Below are 7,225 nucleotides of genomic sequence, written 5' to 3'. Positions count from 1 at the left end.
GACTTTTTCGACAAGCTTTTAAACTTTTGGAACCCCGATAATAATATAGAGATGGTGGATTAGAGACTAGAAAGCTTTGGAAAAAATTATTGAGTCAAAATGAGATTGGAAGTGATTGAAGGGGATGAGTGGAGATGGTTTGATGATGAGAATAAGCTCGATTGAAATTTGAGACTGCTTGAGTATATGCAAGGGTGTGGTTTGTCCCACTTACTCTAGGTTGAAATTGAGACTCCCTGGATAGATGCAGTGGTTCACCCCACATTCTCCGAGTTTAGATTGAAATGAATTGGAAGTGATTAAAGGGGATTAGATGACATGATTGGATTATGAGGATGAGTTTGATTGAGAATGGTACCTTCCTGGGTTGCTGCAAGGGTGTGGTTCACCCCAGTTGCTCCGGGTTAAGAATGAGATTTGAGACTTTCTGGGTAGATGCAATGGTTTACCCCACTTGCTCCGGGTAAAAATTGGAATGAATTGGAAGTCATTGAAGGGGATGAGATGACATGATTGGATTTTGAGGATGAGTTTGATTGAGAATGGTTTCTCCCTGGGTAGATGCAAGGGTGTGGTTCGCTCTACTTGCTTCGGGTTGAGATTCGAGACTCCTTGGGTAGATGAAAGGGTGTGGTTCACCCCACTTGCTCTGGGTTGAGAATGAGATTTGAGACTCCCTGGGTAGATGCAGTGGTTTACCCCACTTGCTCCGGGTTGAGATTGAGACTCTCTGGGTATTTGCAGTAGTTCGCCCCACTTGCTCCGGGTTGAGATTTGAGACTTTGTTGACCCTTCGTCACAAGATGTGGCCGGACACTTAGACCTTTCCGGATAATTCCTCTAAGGAAAGTGAATACCTCTTGGGGAAGCGCGTACTGAGGGACTGTCTAGGGTTCGCTATAGGACATGTCGGGTTTGACTGTATAACCGACAAATGAGCTCATTGGTTGTAGGGCAGACATGCATCATTTGTATTTGTGTGCATTGATTAGGTGTGTATTTTGTATTTAGCTTGTCTTCTTGATTAATTGTACCTATATGCTACTTGATCTAATTGTCTTATCTGTTCTCTCTATCTATGTATTCTTTGTATTGCTTTGTATGTGTTTTAACAACTGAGAGATCTCTTATGCTGGCGATGGTGACGCTGAGTGTTGTACTTGTCCTGATGTGAATGTGGTGATTGAAGGTTTGTGGAAAGCTAAGTTTTGATACTGAATTATTGAATTATATGCTGATAGACTGTGATAATAAAAAGAGAAAGGCTAAAAAATATTGTGAAGGATTGAGATTATGAATTACCAGTATAGTGGAATGCTTAGCTTAATTACCTTATTTTTGTATTAGTGAGAACCCTAGGCTTGGATCAATGAGACGTTGAAGATTAAGATTTCTTAGAGAGTTTCTATTATCTTATATTGTATCGATTCAGCACTTTTACCCTACTGGGAACCCCCTTGGGTTGAGTTCTCACCCATGTATTATTTATGTTTTTCAGATGCAGATCTCAGCACTCCTCAGTAAGCGGGAGTCTTATCTGAAAGATGGCTGGTGCACAGAATTGTGATCACACTTTTCATAACTCCGGTACAACTAACCAGCAAGTGCACTGGGTCGTCCAAGTAATACCTTACGTGAGTAAGGGTCGATCCCACAGAGATTGCTGGCTTGAAACAAGCTATGGTCATCATGTAAATCTTAGTCAGAAAAATTCAATTAGTTATGAGTTTTGATAATTGAAAGATAAATAAAATGTAAATTAAAATAAAGATACTTATGAAATTCATTGGTGGGAATTTCAGATAAGCGTTTGGAGATGCTTTGTTGCTGCTGAACCTCTGCTTTCCTATTGTCTTCATCCAATCATGCATGCTCCCTTCCATGGCAAGCTGTATGTTGGTGGATCACCATTGTCAATGGCTATCATCCGTCCTCTCGGATTAAAAATACCAGGTACGGTTTCTGCACGGCTAATCAACTATCGGATTTCTCGTCTCGGATGAAAAATACCAGGCACAGCTACCGCTCGGCTAATCATCTGTCGGTTCCCACTTGTGTCGGTATAGGATCTCTCTATCCTTTTGCACACTGTCACTGTGCCCAACATTCGTGAGTTTGAAGCTCGTCACAGTCATCCCTTCCTAGATCCTACTCGGAATACCACAGACAAGGTTTAGACTTTCTGGATCTCAGGAATGCTGCCAATTGATTCTAGCCTCTACCACGAAGGTTCTAATCTCACGGACTCGGTCCATGGATTAGAGACCCAAGAGAATAAACTCCGGCTGTCATCCAATGACTACATTGAACATCATGTAGACCGCTTGTGGTTGTCAGGCACGCGGATCTTGGCTAAGCGAGTAACGAAGATAGTGGGTGATTGTCACGGATCACCCATTCATTCTGACTTAACTGAATTAAGTACGAGAGTATATCTTGGAGAAGAAGTAGACGTGAATTGAAAGAGAAATAATAGTACTTGCATTCATTTATGAAGAACAGTAGAGCTCCACACCTTAATCTATGAGGTGTAGAAACTCCACCGTAGAAAATACATAAGAAAAAAAGGTCTAGGCATGGCCGAATGGCCAGCCTCCCAAATGTAACATAAAAGTCCAAAGATAGATCAAAAAGTCCCCCAATACAATAGGAAAGACTAGTATTTATACTAAACTAGTTACTAAGGATTATAGAAATTGAGTAACTAAGTGCAGATAGTGCAGAAATCCACTTCCAATGCCCACTTGGTGTGTGCTTGGGCTGAGCATTGAGCTTTACACATGCATAGGCCTTTTCTAGAGTTAAACACCAGCTTGGATGCCAGTTTGGGCGTTTAACTCCAGTTTTGGTGCCAGTTCCGGCGTTTTACGCCAAAAAAGGCTAGCTGGCGTTGAACGCCAGTTTGGGCCATGAAATCTCGGGCAAAGTATGGACTATTATATATTTCTGGAAAGTCCAAGATGTCTACTTTTCAACGCAATTGAGAGCACACCAATTGGGCTTCTTCAGCTCCAGAAAATCCACTTCGAGTGCAGGAGGGTCAGAATCCAATAGCATCTGCACACCAATTGGAAAGATTATTAATATTTGAAAACAGAAATTGAAAGATGAACGTTTAAAATATGTTTGATGCAAAAAATTATGAATTAAAACATGAAAAATTGAAAAAAATTGAATTGGAAACAAAATTACCTTCCTTGCGTCATCCTGGCATTAAACGCCCAGAATGCTATCCATTTTGGCGTTTAACGCCCACTTGACTGCCTCTTTGGGCGTTTAACGCCCAGCCAGATACCCTGGCTGGCGTTAAACGCCAGGAATCCTTCTTTACTGGCCATTTTTTTGAACGCCCAGAATCCTGCCATTTCTGGCATTAAACGCCCAGAATGCTGCCTGCATGGGCATTAAACGCCCATTTTGCTATTCTTACTGGCGTTTAAATGCCAGTAAGCCTGTCCTTCAGGGTGTGCTGTTTTTGATGCTATTTTTGATTTTGCTTTAATTCTGCAGCTGTTTTTATGACTTCACATGATCATCAACCTAAAAAAAAACATAACATGACAATGAAAAATAAATGTCTATAAAAAAATAAATATAATTAAATAACATTGGGTTGTCTCCCAATAAACGCTTCTTTAAAGTCAATAGCTTGACAGTGAGCTCTTAGAGAGCTTCACAGAGACTCAGAGCTTAATGGTGGCCTCCCAATACCAAACTTAGAAGTTGAGTGTGGGGGCTCTGTTTGACTCGGTATTGAGAGAAGATTTTCATGCTTCCTCTCCATGGTTACAGAGGAAGATCCTTGAGCCTTAAACACAAGGTAGTCCTCATTCAGTTGCAGGACTAACTCTCCCCTGTCCACATCAATCATAGCTCTTGTTGTGGCTAGGAAGGGCCTTCCAAGGATGATGCATTCATCCCCATCCTTCCCAGTGTCTATGATTTTGAAGTCAGCAGGGATGTAAAGGCCTTCAACCTTCACTAAGACATCCTCTACAAGTCTATAAGCCTGTTTCATTGATTTGTCTGCCATCTCTAGTGAGATTCTTGCAGCTTATACCTCAAAGATCACTAGTTTCTCCATTACAAAGAGTGGCATGAGGTTTATTCCTGACCCCAGGTCACACAGAGCCTTCTCAAAGGTCATGGTGCCTATGATACAAGGTATTAAGAACTTTCCGGGATCCAGTTTCTTTTGAGGTAACTTCTGTTGAACCAAGGCATTTAGTTTTATGATTGCTCCTATATACTGAGCTACTTGCTCTTCAATAATATCTTCATCCTCATCAGAGGAAGAATCTTCATCAGAGCTCATGAACTGCAGCATTAAGTTCCATGGAATCTCTGTGGTCTCTATATGAGCTTCAAATTCCTTTGGTTCTTCAATAGGGAACTCCTTATTGGTTAGTGGACGTCCAGCAAGGTCTTCCTCACTGAAAATCACTGCCTTTTTACTCTCTCCAGGTTCAGCCACTTTGGCTATAGTTATGGCCTTGCACTCTCTTTTGGGATTCTCTTCTGTATTGCTTGGGAGAGTACTAGGAGGAGTTTTAGTAACTCTTTTACTCAGCTGACCCACTTGTACCTCCAAATTTCTAATGGAGGACATTGTTTCAGTCATGAAACTGAGAGTGGTCTTAGATAGATCAGAGACTATGGTTGCTAAGTTAGAGAGGCTCTGCCTAGAATTCTCTATCTGTTGCTGAGAAGATGATGGAAAATGCTTGCTATTGCCAAACCTATTTCTCCCACCATTATTATTATTGAAGCCTTGATTAGGCATCTGCTGATCCTTCCATAAGAAATTAGGATAATTCTTCCATGAAGGATTGTAAGTGTTTCCATAGGATTCTCCCATATAATTAACTTCATCCACTGCAAGAGTCTCAGGGTCATAAGCTTCTCCTTCAGAGGAGGCTTCTTTAGTACTGTCGGATGCAGCTTACATTCCAGTCAGATTCTGAAAAATCATATTGACTTGCTAAGTTAATATTTTATTTTGAGCCAATATGGCATTCAGAGTGTCAATCTCAAGAACTCCTTTCTTCTGAGTCATCCCATTATTCACAGGATTTCTTTCAGAAGTGTACATGAACTGGTTATTTGCAACCATCTCAATGAGTTCCTGGGCTTCTGCAGGGGTTTTCTTCAGATGAAGAGATCCACCAGCAGAGTGGTCCAATGACATCTTGAACAATTCAGACAGACAATCATAGAATATACATAAGATGCTCCATTCTGAAAGCATGTCAGAAGGACACTTTATGATCAATTGCTTGTATCTTTCCCAAGCTTCATAGAGGGATTCATCTTCCTTCTGTCTGAAGGTTTGGACTTCCACTCTAAGCTTGCTCATCTTTTGAGGTGGAAAGAATTTGGCCAAGAAAGTATTGACCAACTTTTCCCAAGAGTTCAGGCTTTCTTTAGGTTGTGAGTCCAACCATATCCTAGCTCTGTCTCTTACAGCAAACACTACTAGAATTCAGATATTTACTAACATTTTTTATCTAACATTTTTTAAAATGTTAGCTATACTAATAAAATTATACTTTTAGTAACATTTGTAAAATAAATGTTAGAAAACATTATTTTTATTTTTTTAAAAAAATAAAAGTAAGATACAAACGTTACCAAATACAAAGGGGGTGTTCTCTTCAGTCTTCATTTCCCCCAATTTCACGCGTCTTCTCACTCCCACTCTCGTGGGGTGTTCTCTTCAGTCTTCATTTTCCCCCAATTTCACGCGTCTTCTCACTCCCACTCTCGAAGCTGTGAAACCACCTCTCGCTCCTCCTCTTCAATCTCTCGTTCTGCCTTTTTGATCTCTCGTTCCACCTCTTCGATCTCACGGTTTGTGAATCGAAACCACAATCCAGTGTTCTCACTCTCACTCTAGCTCGCGTTGTCTCGCTTATGGTTCATCCTCTCACGCCGTCGTCTTCTCGCCTGCATTGCCGTCTTCTCGCCTGCACCGCCGTCTTCTCGCTGGTTCCATTGTCAGCTCGTCCCACGGCCTGGTAAGTTCCAGTTCTATTGTTTATTTAGTTTCTTACTCCTCAATCCTCTTTAATCTTTAGGTAGTAATTAATTTGATGTATAATTATTAGTTGATTTTAGTTTTTAATTGGTTATTTAGTAGTTAGGTTTTGAATTTAGGTTATTTACCGATCTCGAAACATGTTTATTTGCTTATTAAGTTGTTAAAAACCATACATTATTAGGTTTTCATATCCTCTATTTTCTAGTTGCTTTTTCTTACTAAGCTTAGATTCTAATTTTTGTTTTGATGTTGATGTGGAATGGAGCTTCTTGAACTTGGAAGTGGATGAGGGAATAGTAGGGGAGTTGAGCTGCTTGTTACTCTTGTTGGAGGTGGAGCTTGTGGAATTGAGCTTCTTGAAGCCAGTGTGTCGGAGGTTGTGGTTTTTGAAGATGATGAACTCTTGGAGGAAAGGTTTTCGGATTTGATGGTTTTGGTTTTGGTTTGGTTCTTGGCAGAAATGTTACTACTAGATTTGAGTGTTTTTGTTTGGTTGTTCTTGGTGGAAAGGGAATTAGTTTTGATGGTTTTTCTGCATACAATAATCCATTAATGTTATAGATTTTTATAGATAATTCTGCATACATTGTGTTTTTCTGCATACAATAATCCATTTCCATAAAAGTAATCTATTTCTGTTTGTATATTCTCTCTTTTGATTATGCCCATGCAAAATAGGATAACTGTAAAAACTAAAAAGTAAAGCAGAGCAATTTTTTCAAAAAGATCATCAATTTGAATCTAATTATAAGTAGGATCAATTGAGCGAACATAATAACAAAAATGATATTTTCTTAAAAAACTAAATTACAGCCAGCATTATATTATAGAGAGAGAAAAAAGAAAAAAGCTAATATAGAAATACAGAAAACTAAGAATTTTTTTTTATGAAAAATATACTAACAAAAATATAGAAAGAAGAAGAAATGAAGAAGCAATGATGACCAATCTCTCTCTTCTTCATAGTAAGAGCACTGATTTTTATCTTTCTCATAGGAATTGAATGGAGAGCAAGAAATGAAATTACAAAACCCTCATAAATAAGGACAATAATCTCTATCAAAGCAAGGGAATTAGCCTTCCACTCTCCAGATACCCAAGCCAAGCGACGTCACTCCAGCGTCACGCCATTGTCGATTTGTTCTACCACCGTCTGTTGCAGTTTTCGGCCGTGCTCTCTCTCCC

General features: G+C 39.7%; 1 non-coding gene across 1 annotated transcript; it reads left to right on the top strand.

Annotated features, from left to right (window-relative positions):
- Positions 1-5,242: 5,242 nt before the first annotated feature.
- On the top strand, positions 5,243-5,350 carry LOC148564642 (small nucleolar RNA R71). The gene has a single exon (XR_015884429.1). It is a non-coding gene; the product is annotated as a small nucleolar RNA R71 (small nucleolar RNA).
- Positions 5,351-7,225: the final 1,875 nt, after the last annotated feature.

The sequence above is a fragment of the Arachis ipaensis genome, chromosome B5, assembly GCF_059453495.1.
Source record: "Arachis ipaensis isolate K30076 ecotype BB chromosome B5, ASM5945349v1, whole genome shotgun sequence".
Classification (NCBI taxonomy): Eukaryota; Viridiplantae; Streptophyta; class Magnoliopsida; order Fabales; family Fabaceae; genus Arachis; species Arachis ipaensis.
This window is presented reverse-complemented; position numbering and strand designations above follow the sequence as displayed.